Source organism: Bombina bombina, chromosome 1, assembly GCF_027579735.1.
Source record: "Bombina bombina isolate aBomBom1 chromosome 1, aBomBom1.pri, whole genome shotgun sequence".
Lineage (NCBI taxonomy): Eukaryota > Metazoa > Chordata > Amphibia > Anura > Bombinatoridae > Bombina > Bombina bombina.
In genome coordinates, this window is record NC_069499.1 from 619171151 (window position 1) to 619183343 (window position 12193).

Here is a 12193-nt window from a genome sequence, read left to right on the forward strand (position 1 = left end):
GAAACAATACAGCACCAGGAGATACAACAAGTAATAGAAAAGTGAAATGAAGGAAAATCCCCCTGGCCAGATGTCTTTACTGTCAAATACTGTAAGAGTTTTGGAGAAAAACTAATACCATATTTGGGAAGCCAATTTGACTCTAAAGATAGAGGAGATAGATTCTCTAAGGAGCTGCTCGAAGCAAGGATTATAGTTATCCCAAAATTAGGTAAATCTAAAGAGATAGTAAGTATTTAATGACCAATATCCTTACTTAATGTCGACATAAAAATATATTCTAAAATTATTTCTAACCGTATAAGCAATATATTAAAATAAATTGTCATCTTAACGGCCAGGTTCTTGATTATCAAGAATTGGCTAGCTTATGTAGCTCCTTCAATGAGTACTTTTACTAAAGAAATCAAACTACATATAACTTTCGAATCTTTCTATAAACGCTTAGCGTCAGAATTTTTTTTCCAAATTTATATATAGCTGGCTGCCAGTAATTAAAACCTATCCCCTTCCTGTGCAAAAAAATATTCTTAATCCCTTCCTTAGTTCAAAAAGCTTTGCAGATCTGGCTTTACTGAACCAATTTCCTGCTATGTGGGTGGCAAACTATAGAGAGGTGGGTTGGGGGGGGGGAGTAGGGAGAGTTGCCCTCCCTTTTTTTTTCTGTTTTGTTCTGTTCTGTTTAGTTTTGTTTGGTTTTGTTTGGTTTGGTGTTGTTTATTTGTGTTCTGTTTTGTTTGTTTTTGTGTTTTTTATTCTTTATCCAGGAAAATATTCATTTGTTTGCTTTTATTGAGATTGGGTATCAGCTCTGATTTGTTATTTTGATTATAAGACCTATTATATAACCTGTATTTGTTTGCTTTTTTGTTTATTGAATGTAAAGTCTTGCATATTGGTTCTGTACTGCATGTGTTACCCTTGCCATCCTTTGCTTGCTGTAAACAAATTGGATGTCTAATAAAGATTTGATTTAAAAAAAGGTAGGCTTCGTTAAAGACAGAGAAGTTAGAGATAATACAATAAAAAAAAACATTCATCTAACTGAATATGCACAAAAATCTTCCCCTCTTCTTCATATCTGCAGATGCAGATAAAGCTTTTGACCAAATTAGTTGATCTTTTATTGAAAAACCCCTGGATTTTTTTGATTTCAACACAAAATTAGTAGAGTCATGTCACTGTACAATAATCCACCGTACGGATAAAAATAAATGGGGACATTTCCGACACATTTAAAGTATCAAATAGTACAAGACAGGGTTGTCCTCTAACCCCAACATTATTTATCCTGTGTATGGAAATAATGGCCGCTCATATCAGACAGAATACAAAGATACAGGGTAATAAATGATTGAATAATTAATATAAATTATCCTTATATGCAGACAACATCCTCCTAACCTTGTCTGACGCAATGTACGCAATAGAGGAATTATTGATTGAATTCAGAGATTTTGGGGCATTCTCCAACTTTTTGGTAAATGTTGATAAGTCGGAAATCTTAAATATATATGTGAATAGAGCTATAGTAAGTCTCATGTCGAAAAATTTCCCCTTTAAAGAAGTTATTGCTCTAAAATATCTAGGAATATATTTGGCAAGCATAAATACTGAAATGTATCATTATAATTATTACAATCTAGGAAAGTTCTAACTAATTATCTATTGTCTTGGTTCAGCAAAATAATTTAATGTATTGGTAGGATAAATATAATACAAATTAATATATGACCTAAAATTCTTTATAAATTACAAACCCTCCCAATTCCAATCCCAAAAATATTTCTGTCCAATCAACAAAAGATTATTAACAATTATATCTGGGTAGAATATATCTGAGAGTGAATTCAGATACATTACATAAGAAAAGAAACAAGGGGGGACTGGGATTACCCAACATAAATAAATATAGACAAGCAATAATGCTTCAGCGAATTTTAGACTGGCATCTGAACAAGTAGTCGAAAAGATGGATCCAATTAATTTTGGAAAGGTCTATCGGCAGCCAATGTTGGTTAACCACAAAAGAGAGATCTTAAAAGGTCATAGAATTCAGTATAATTTCTGAGATATTTTGGATATGGGACCAAATTTTAAAAAAAGATAAGTTAAAGTTATCATCTATCCCGTCCCCTTTGCTACCTCTAGTAGGGAATTAAACTTTTCTTAAAGGTAAATGTAAAGAGAATAAGGTACTGAACATTATTAAGATAATAGATATCACAGATAAAGGGAAACTTCTTACACAAGATAAACTCATTAAAGGTTTTAATTAACTAGCAGATTAGTATACTTACTCACAGATTTATTATTTTGTATATTGCAAAAAGGATAAAAATAAGGTTTTAAGACTGCTGACAAAATTTGAGAGTATAAGATGTACGCAATCAAGTAAAAAACATATTTTATGCAAGTCTTATGAGTTATTACAGAATAATATGGTTAAACTTCCAAGTTATGTGCAAAATTGGCAAACAGAATTAGGTTATCCTATAGATGACAAAACATGGCACAATATTTTTAAGTGGACAGCAAAGTTATCAGTATCAACAAGATGTATAGAACAAAACCTTAAAGTACTATCCAGATGGTACCTTACACCTAGAATTCAAAAATTGTTTCTCCATACTAAAGACTTTATGTAGCAACCCTTTTTCTTTAGTGTAGCTGCCCCATCCCTCCCTGTCCTTTTTTTCTGCAGTGTCCTCCCTGTCCCTTTTTTTCTGTAGCAGCCTATTCTCTGTAGCGTAGCTACCCCATCTCTCCCTCTCCCTTTTTTTCTATAGCAACCCCTTTTCTGCAGTTTAGCTGCCCCATCCCTCCCTATCCCTTTTTTATGTAGCAACCCATTTTCTGTAATGTAGCTGCCCCATTCCTCCCTGTCCCTTTTTTTTCTGTAGCAACCCCTTTTCTGTAGTGTAGCTGCCCCATCCCTCCCTGACCCTTTTTTTCTGTTGCTTGCAACCCCTTTTCTGTAGTGTATCTGCCCTATCCCTCCCTGTCCCTTTTTTCTGTAGCAACTCCTTTTCTGTAGTGTAGCTGCCCACCCCTCCCTGTCCATTTTCTTTGTCTGCAGCGCAGTTGCCCCATCCCTCCCTTTCCCTTTTTTTCAGTAGCAACACCTTTTCCGTAGTGTAGCTGCTCCATGCCTCCCTGTCCCTTTTTTATGTATCAACCCCTGTACTGTAGTGTAGCTTCCCCATTCAACCTTGTCCCTTTTTTCTGTAGTGTAGCAGCCCCATCCCTCCCTGTCCCTTTTATTTTCTGTAGCAACCCCTTTTCTGTAGTCTCACTGCCTCAACCCTCACTGTCCCTTTATTTTCTGAAGCAACCCCTTTTATGTAGTGCAGCTGCCCCATCCCTCCCTGTCCTTTTTTTCTGTAACAACCCCTTTTCTGTAGTATAGCCTGCTAATCCCTCCCTGTCCCTTTTTTCTGTAGTGTAGCTGCCTTATCCCTCCCTGTACATGGACCATTTTCTGCAGTGGTTATTGCCAGGCTGATACAGTGTACATTGAGTTCATTAGGTGATTAACTTACAATGGACCTAACTTTCTTCCTTTGAAATGTATTTGAAATTGACAATATGGGGCCAATTTTATACAATGTAGCGTATCATGTCCGCCGCACATCAATAAATGCCGACAGCATACGCTGTCAGCATTTATCATTACACAAGCAGTTCTTGTGAACTACTTGTGCAATGCTTCCTCCTGCAGATTTGCGGCCAATCGGCTGCTAGCAGGGGGTGTCAATCAGCCCAATCGTATTCAATCGGGTTGATTTCTGTCTGCGGCCTCAGAGCAGGTGGACAAATTATGGAGCAGATCGCTGCTTCATTATTTCTGTTTCCGGCGAGCCTGAAGGCTCGCGCTGAAACAGGGGCATCAAGCTCCATACAGAGCCTGATAAATCGGCCCCTATGTGTCATTTGGAATGGACATTTATCAATCCTATTTACAAACAAATAACAAGTGAAAATCGTAACTGAGAACTTACTTCTCCACATACCCTCTCTTTGAATTCTCTCATAGAATAAAAATAAATTTTACAAATTAGACAAACGTTTGTAAATTAACTGTATTTCTTATTGGGGATCAATTAGGGGATGGCTAACATTTAATAAAGGTCTTAGCTTGTCAGTTTTCTTTCACGTAATGCTCTGTCAGCTTATTGCCGTGGTGCAACTTGCCAGAGTGCTGCAAAAAGACAAGAAAAAGAAAAAAGGAGAAAATTGGGGAGACATAAAGAATAAGAGAGATTCATTTTTATCTAAAAACACAATCTTTTTGTGCTGCTTCTAGTTTGTATCAGTAGCACAAGCTGTTATTGCCTTCCTGCGACCTTGTTGGCATATTGTCATGTATGTGCTTTTTTTGTAATAGTGTGTACTGGGTTTCTTGTATTAAGTTGTGCTGCGTTAGGTGTACCATGCTTTTACGGAGGCCGGACAGATTCTTATCAGCCTGAGCTGCAGTAGTACATATATATATATATTAAACAACAATAAGGGTGGATGGCGCTAAAAAGCAATTGGGTAACTAAAGTATTAAATTGTGGTTGAATGTAATAGTGAGGGGTTATTCTGAAAACTCTCTTCTTGATTAAAACTATATAATGATTGTCACAATATCTTTTTCAACAAACTGATTTCCACTCTGTAGTTTAATCAAATCTATAACAAATTTTATTACCAACACTTTTGAAAAATATTTGCTCTAATAGACCAAAATATACAATAAATTCTTCAAGTTTCATACTACAAACCAATCTAAAATCATATATATAACTGACTGTCAGCTTTAAAATCACTTCTTATAAAATACGTCTGATAGACATAACATATCTCCTAAAATTCTTGCCTCAGTGACTGTTCCGTTTCTAAGCAATCTGCAAATACAGATCAATAGCGTTAAATGTAAAATATATTAGCAGTGATCAATGACAGCGGTATATCCTCATATATAATCAGCCTGCAGGCTGTTACGTTTTTCAGATAAGAACAGTCCTTTCTTTGTATGCTGTTTTCACAGGCAATAGGTGCAGGTGCTTTTAAGTTGCGTAATCAAGTCTCTGCTTCTATTAACAATAGGTGTAGGTGTTTTTTAAAAATTGCGTGATCTGGAACGATGTATTATACAGTTCAGAGTGTGATGAAATAGCAGTTCTTGTGAATTATGGGAGGCAGCTCCCTTGTGCTTAATCTACTTCAGCCTTTTGTGTTCAGATGATTTATCACCTCTTTAACTGCCATCTGCAGGGAACTTTAGATGTATATACATTCTCACCTGCTTTTGGCTTCTTTTTCCGGCTGATCTTCTCCAGCTGAGAAATCATCTGAACACAAAAGGCTGAAGTAGATTAAGCACAAGGGAGCTACCTCCCATAATTCACAAGAACTGCTATTTCATCACACTCTGAACTGTATAATACATCGTTCCAGATCACGCAATTTTTAAAAAACACCTACACCTATTGTTAATAGAAGCAGAGACTTGATTATGCAACTTAAAAGCACCTGCACCTATTGTCTGTGAAAACAGCATACAAAGAAAGGACTGTTCTTATCTGAAAAACGTAACAGCCTGCAGGCTGATTATATATGAGGATATACCGCTGTCATTGATCACTGCTAATATATTTTACATTTAACGCTATTGATCTGTATTTGCAGATTGCTTAGAAACGGAACAGTCACTGAGGCAAGAATTTTAGGAGATATGCTATGTCTATCAGACGTATTTTATACGAAGTGATTTTAAAGCTGACAGTCAGTTATATATATGATTTTAGATTGGTTTGTAGTATGAAAGCTTGAAGAATTTATTGTATATGTTGGTCTATTAGAGCAAATATTTTTCAAAAGTGTTTTAGATTTGATTAAACTACAGAGTTTAAATCAGTTTGTTGAAAAAGATATTGTGACAATCATTATATAGTTTTAATCAAGAAGAGAGTTTTGAGAATAATCCCTCACTATTACATTCAACCACAATGTAATACTCTAGTTACCCAATTGCTTTTTAGCACCATCCACCCTTATTGTTGTTTTTTATACCAGTTTAGAACTATCTAGGAAGGAGATAGTATATAGAGATTGGCTAGTTGGGAGAGCTAAGCGCATCACTTCACACTAAATCTATAAAAAATATATATATATTAGATTTGTTGTTTTAGTAAAGTTTTAGTGACTATCCATAATTATTTTTTGCTCTCTTTATTAAGATACAGACAGAAAATATAGGAAATATGTACACAAAGTATAAAAAACTAAATTTTCAGAACAAAATGGCTTCTTCAGGCAAAAGTCAGTATTTAGTGTGACCTCCCTTGGCACTAAGCACATCTTAAACTCTTTTGGGGAGACTGTCCTGAGGTTTTCTGAAGTAATCGTCTGGTATATTATACCATGCTTCTCGCAGCACTTCCCAGAGTTCTTCTTTAGATTTAGGTTGTCTTTTATTTCTCTGTCCAGGTGATCGCATACTGCCTCTATAATATTCAGGTCTGGACTCTGTGGAGGCCAGTTCATGACTGTCAGTGTTTTATCAGCTTTTTTTCTGTCCAAATATGATTTCACTTCATCAGCAATGTGCTTGGGATCGTTATCATGCTGAAAAATAAAACCATTCCCAATCAGACCCTTTCCAGAAGGAATGGCATGATGAATTAAAACATGTCTATACTTTTGGCAGAAATGCAGCCCCAAACCAGGACAGACCCTTCACCATGTTTCACTGAAGGCCGCAAGCACTCATTCTTCCATTTCTCTCCAACTCTTCTTCTCACATATTTATGACAATTGGACCCAAAATGTTCAAACTTGGATTCGTCACTCCATAATAACCTTTTCCACTGATCTTCATTCCATTCTATTTGAGCTCTAGCATATCTTAGCATCTTGAAGATGGACCCGCTCTGCGCCGGATGGATGAAGATAGAAGATGCCGCCTGGATGAAGACTTCTGCCCATCTGGAGGACCTCTTCTGGCCTGCTTCGATGACGATGAAGACTTCTGCCTGTCTGGAGGACCACTTCGTCTGGCTCGTTAAGGACTTTGGCCCAGCTGGGTGAAGACTTCTCAAGGTAGGGTGATCTTCAAGGGGTTAGTGTTAGGTTTTATTAAGGGGGATTGGGTGGGTTTTAGAGTAGGGCTGGGTGTGTGGGTGGTGGGTTTTAATGTTGGGGGGGTTATTGTATTTTTTTTTTACTTTGGGGCAATGCCCCGCAAAAGGCCCTTTAAAAGGCTATTTGTAATTTAGTATAGGGTAGGGTTTTTCATTATTTTGGGGGGGCTTTTTATTTTATTAGGGGGATTAGATTAGGTGTAATTAGTTTAAAAAACTTGTAATTATTTTATTATATTCTGTAATTTAGTGTTTGTTTTTTTGTACTTTAGATAAAAAAAAATTAAATTGTATTTAATTGTAGTTAGTTTAGGTATCAATTTAATTATAGTGTAGTGTTAGGTATAATTGTAACTTAGGTTAGGATTTATTTTACAGGTAAATTTGAATTTATTTTAACTAGGTAGTTATTAAATTGTTAATAACTATTAAATAACTATTTTACCTAGTTAAAATAAATACAAACTTGCCTGTAAAATAAAAATAAACCCTAAGATAGCTACAATGTAACTATTAGTTATATTGTAGCTATCTTAGAGTTTATTTTATAGGTAAGTATTTAGTTTTAAATAGGAATCATTTAGTGAATGATAGTAATTTTATTTAGATTTATTTAAATTATATTTAAGTTAGGGTGGTGTTAGGGTTAGACTTAGATTTAGGGGTTAATACATTTAATATAGTTGTGGCGATGTTGGGGATGGCAGATTAGGGGTTAATAAATGTAGGTAGTTGTCGGTTATGTTAGGGACGGCAGATTAGGGGTTAATAAAATTTAACTAGTGTTTGCGATGTGGGAGGGCGGCGGTTTAGGGGTTAATAAATATTTTATAGTGGTGGCGATGTCCAGTTCGGCAGATTAGGTACTTTAGTTAAGAGCTTTATACTATGGCGTTAGCCCATAAAACTCTTAACTACTGACTTTTAAATACGGTACCAGTCTTGACAGGGGAGACTGTACCGCTCACTTTTTTGCAGACTCGTAATACCGGCATTATGCAAGTCCCATTGAAAATATAGGATACGCAATTGATGTAAGTGGATTTGCGGTATTTTCGAGTCTGGCCAAAAAAGTGAGCGGTACACCTGTCATTTCAAGACTCGTAATACCAGCGTTAGGAAAAAAGCAGTGTTGGGACTTCTCAACGCTGCTTTTTAAGGCTAACGCAAGACTCATAATCTAGGTGAGAGTTATTCCTAGCCAAACTCTGTTTATATTCGTTATAAATGGCCGACCAGCTCCGACCTATTAACTACAGGGAGTGCAGAATTATTAGGCAAATGAGTATTTTGACCACATCATCTTTATGCATGTTGTCTTACTCCAAGCTGTATAGGCTCGAAAGCCTACTACCAATTAAGCATATTAGGTGATGTGCATCTCTGTAATGAGAAGGGGTGTGGTCTAATGACATCAACACCCTATATCAGGTGTGCATAATTATTAGGCAACTTCCTTTCCTTTGGCAAAATGGGTCAAAAGAAGGACTTGACAGGCTCAGAAAAGTCAAAAATAGTGAGATATCTTGCAGAGGGATGCAGCACTCTTAAAATTGCAAAGCTTCTGAAGCGTGATCATCGAACAATCAAGCGTTTCATTCAAAATAGTCAACAGGGTCACAAGAAGCGTGTGGAAAAACCAAGGTGCAAAATAACTGCCCATGAACTGAGAAAAGTCAAGCGTGCAGCTGCCAAGATGCCACTTGCCACCAGTTTGGCCATATTTCAGAGCTGCAACATCACTGGAGTGCCCAAAAGCACAAGGTGTGCAATACTCAGAGACATGGCCAAGGTAAGAAAGGCTGAAAGACGACCACCACTGAACAAGACACACAAGCTGAAACGTCAAGACTGGGCCAAGAAATATCTCAAGACTAATTTTTCTAAGGTTTTATGGACTGATGAAATGAGAGTGAGTCTTGATGGGCCAGATGGATGGGCCCGTGGCTGGATTGGTAAAGAACAGAGAGCTCCAGTCCGACTCAGATGCCAGCAAGGTGGAGGTGGAGTACTGGTTTGGGCTGGTATCATCAAAGATGAGCTTGTGGGGCCTTTTCGGGTTGAGGATGGAGTCAAGCTCAACTCCCAGTCCTACTGCCAGTTTCTGGAAGACACCTTCTTCAAGCAGTGGTACAGGAAGAAGTCTGCATCCTTCAAGAAAAACATGATTTTCATGCAGGACAATGCTCCATCACACGCGTCCAAGTACTCCACAGCGTGGCTGGCAAGAAAGGGTATAAAAGAAGAAAATCTAATGACATGGCCTCCTTGTTCACCTGATCTGAACCCCATTGAGAACCTGTGGTCCATCATCAAATGTGAGATTTACAAGGAGGGAAAACAGTACACCTCTCTGAACAGTGTCTGGGAGGCTGTGGTTGCTGCTGCACGCAATGTTGATGGTGAACAGATCAAAACACTGACAGAATCCATGGATGGCAGGCTTTTGAGTGTCCTTGCAAAGAAAGGTGGCTATATTGGTCACTGATTTGTTTTTATTTTGTTTTTGAATGTCAGAAATGTATATTTGTGAATGTTGAGATGTTATATTGGTTTCACTGGTAAAAATAAATAATTGAAATGGGTATATATTTGTTTTTTGTTAAGTTGCTTAATAATTATGCACAGTAATAGTCACCTGCACACACAGATATCCCCCTAAAATAGCTATAACTAAAAACAAACTAAAAACTACTCCCAAAACTATTCAGCTTTGATATTAATGAGTTTTTTGGGTTCATTGAGAACATGGTTGTTGTTCAATAATAAAATTAATTCTCAAAAATACAACTTTCCTAATAATTCTGCACTCCCTGTACATCATAAACTCTGTCCATTGAAACGCTCCAATCAAAATTAGATCACGGATGAAAAATCAGAATCGCGCTTTCGTTGTTTTCGTGCATGCACACCTTATGAGGAATATGAAAAACGGAACTAAAATCTCTTTGCAATTTGCACACAGATCTATTTATTTAGTGTACAGGCAATATCTATTGTAAGTATATAGAAAAGTGTACCTTTCTCTTAACATTACAAACTTATATTCAATTTGTAAAATAAAAAATAAAAAAATATATTCGATTGGAATATTTCATTTGTATTGTGTGATCAAGTGATACCGGCGTTAGTTATTCTAATTTTAACATAACACTAAGCTTACAAGCATTTTTAATCTGCTTCCACGATTGTCATATTTTCATATCGATAACAATCTAATATAAATTTTTGGTATCTTACTGAGCATTATGTTGATATTATTATTGTTTTACTACACAAGCTATATTATTATTTTTTTTACATGTTGATTCTGAATTTCACTTTATTTTGATTTTGCATTGTTAATGTTTATATTTATACTAATATTTATAAGTATTATTAATCTTGCCTCTTTCTCTCTATATTCATAATGCATATGTGTGACAACAGAGACACAAAATGCTATGCTGTATTACAAATCATTCATCTCCTGTTGATTATAAATAGCATACCCATCATCATATACCACTATTTTTTATTTATTTTTTACAGGTTGAACATCTGTCACTCCCTGTCAGTGATTTTGACTTTAAAGCAGTTGTTTACAAATAGTATCATATCTATACTATATATACTATTTGTAAAAAAAATCAAAATAAATCACAATCACTGACAGGGAGTCACAGATGTTCATCCTGTCCAAAAAAAATTAAACAGTGGTATATGATGATGGGTATGCTATTTATAATATAATAATATAATAACAGGAGGGGAATGATTTGCAATACAGCATAGCATTTTGTGTCTCTGTTGTCACACATATGCATTTTCTCGATGTTTTATAGCGTCATTTTTTAGATAATTTTAACAATTACATTCAAGACTATTAGATATTTAATTTTGGGTTAATACATTTTGTATGGGTGTTTATATGTGGTAGTGCAAAATTTTGACACATGAAAATTTTGCTGATAGCCTGTGCTCTCCCATATTAAAGGAACAGTCTACAACAGAATAGCATATGAACCTCCTAGATTTATCTTTCAACTAAGAATACAACGTGAACAAAGAAAAAATTGATGGAAGTATTTTTTTTAAATGACATGCCATATATGAATAATGAAACTTTGTTTTGAATGTCCATTAAAATAATAGAAACAACACTTCTCTGAAATTTTTATCTGAAACAGCAAAGATAAAGAGGCGTAGAGACTCTGCATGTTTATTATTATTTGAAAGCTAAATTTATGATGAGTATTATGATAATTTCACAACCCTTCAAGGTCGCACTCGCCACCTCTCTCAGGGCAGTTTGACACTTTATCAATACTAGAGGGTGTTAGTTTGTGTATGTCATATAGAGAATACTGTGCTCACGCAAGTTGAGTTCCAGGAAGCCAGCCTTGATTGTATAAAATGAATGTCTGTCCAAATAAATAAAATTAGGGGAATTTTTCAGAGGCTTTCTTACAATTTAATCGAAGAGGAAATTATTTTATTTATTTAATTGTGTTTGTTTTTCAACATTTAGGTAATGTGTAATAAAGTTATTATCTATGCTTTTAAGCAATTTACATTACGGTCTAGGCTTTCCCTTTAATACACTTTTTATCTTTTTAGATTATCTTGTATCTAATCTTTTGCCAACTGGCCCTAATTTAAGTTTATTTGACAGACTTGAATGTTGTGGACTCCTAGGAACTCCACATGTGTGAGCATGGTGTTATCTATTTAAAACACATGAATTAACACCCATTACTGTTGAAAAACTCTCAAAAAGCCATGCGCTAAGAGGCGGCCTCCATGGGTTTAACAACTATCATATGAAATTAAAAAATTCTCTTAAAAAAATAAAAAATACATAGAGAAATAGGTATGTGTTGATATAATTCAATTTGACAATTTTGTAAAATTAAATTCCATATCTGATGCATGATTTTTTTTTAAATGGACTGTAACTATAAACTATTACAAGTGAAGCCTTCAATTGCTTTAGAATTTATTATATAAAGCGAATCTCTTTATGAATGAAGTATACCTATACAACAAATTTGAATTGTATTTCCAACAAAAAAAATAATAAT